This window comes from Marmota marmota, unplaced genomic scaffold (assembly GCF_001458135.2).
Source record: "Marmota marmota marmota unplaced genomic scaffold, marMar, whole genome shotgun sequence".
Taxonomy (NCBI): Eukaryota; Metazoa; Chordata; class Mammalia; order Rodentia; family Sciuridae; genus Marmota; species Marmota marmota.
Window position 1 is genome coordinate 9,360,267 of NW_025999925.1, and position 1,593 is coordinate 9,361,859.

Below are 1,593 nucleotides of genomic sequence, written 5' to 3' on the forward strand. Positions count from 1 at the left end.
CCCCAGCAACTTAGTGAGACCCTGTCTTAAAATAAAAAATAAAATAAATTGGGGATGTTGCTCAGAGATAAACACCCTAGGTTTAATTCCCAGTTCCAAAAAAATAAGAAAATTAGCTAGTTTCTATTCCTGTGACCAAGAACATAGTTACGCTGCTTTTGTTCAAAATGATTTGCACTTGGTAGTTTATTAAGTGAGCAGTTGTTCGATGACTGTGGCTATAATTTTTTGCACCTTATTCAAATATGTTTTCTGTGGGACCATATCTCTGATTTTGTTTATGTAAGACAAAAGAAATTTTATGAAATATTAACATTTTATGGAGTGTATATATTCTATAAGGCTTCAAATGCTTCTTCTGCAAAGCATTAGAAGGTAGGGGGCCTCTGGTAGGATCAGGTGAAGGCTGGAGAAGCAAACACAGGATTGAAATCCCTAAACCTATTCTAAGTCAAATCTCTCCTCCTAAGGGAAGGTCAGCTTGTGTTTCAGCCTGGTATTTGTTCACTGAGCCTTATCCACAGAGAGACTCAAGGTGGCAAGCCTCCCAGAGGCTTTACAAGGCCATAAAAGCTTATATTCAAGCCTCTGGTTGCGGGGATGTGCTAAGAAGGCTAAAAGGGACTGTTGGCTTCAGGATTTGAGGCTTGAACATTCTTGTACTCGGGGAAAAATGGTATATTATGAACAGTTTGTTGCTTCATTTTCTTTCTTTTTCCTTTTCTTCTTCTTTTTTAGAGGGTGGTATTTCTCTTCTTCTTTTTTATTCTCCTCCCTCTTTTATAGTACACTGGAATCAATTTTAAGGGCTGGAGATGTACTCCCAGATACTCTGGAGGCTGAGGAAGGAGAATGATGAATTCAGGATGGTGAGGTCAGTGGGATCCTGTCTCAAAATAAATAAATAAATAAATAAATAAATATTATCTATTTTAAAAGGTTTTGATGAATTATTTATTTTCACTTTTATACCTGATTATACCATTCATTTATGAAAATTTTATCTTGATAACTTGATACCATTAATTTAAATTTTATCATTCTTATACTATTGGTTTTTATGGAAATTTATTAATAGAGTAATTGTATTTGTCAATATGTTGTGGTAAGAAAGATTTTTCAGAGTGAATCTAAATAGTTGAATGTTTCTTTCTTCAATTTTCTGATTGCAATTGAAAATCCCATTATTGGGTAAAGCTTTTGAAGTGTCAAAGAAATGAGTATCTTACATGTAATTTACATGTGGTTGTCACATATTATCCACCTATATTTATCTATAGTTCTTTTCACTGCTCTTATCATTTGGTACTTAGAATAGCAATCTATAAGTATTTCTAAAAGGATCTAGGAAATTTTCCATCTTGCATGCATATAATGTTTAAATTTAACTTTCATGTGGATCTTAGGTATTATGTTTTAGAATAACATTATACAGTTCTCCTGGTTGTTTTGTTATTGAAGCGTTCTTAACTTATTTCCATATCAATAGTTACTGTGCCTTGTAGTAATGTAAATAATCCCTAAAGATACAATAAACTGGTATTTGCTCTTTAGTAAACAGCTCTATCAGTGATTTTTTTTTTTTTTTTTTAG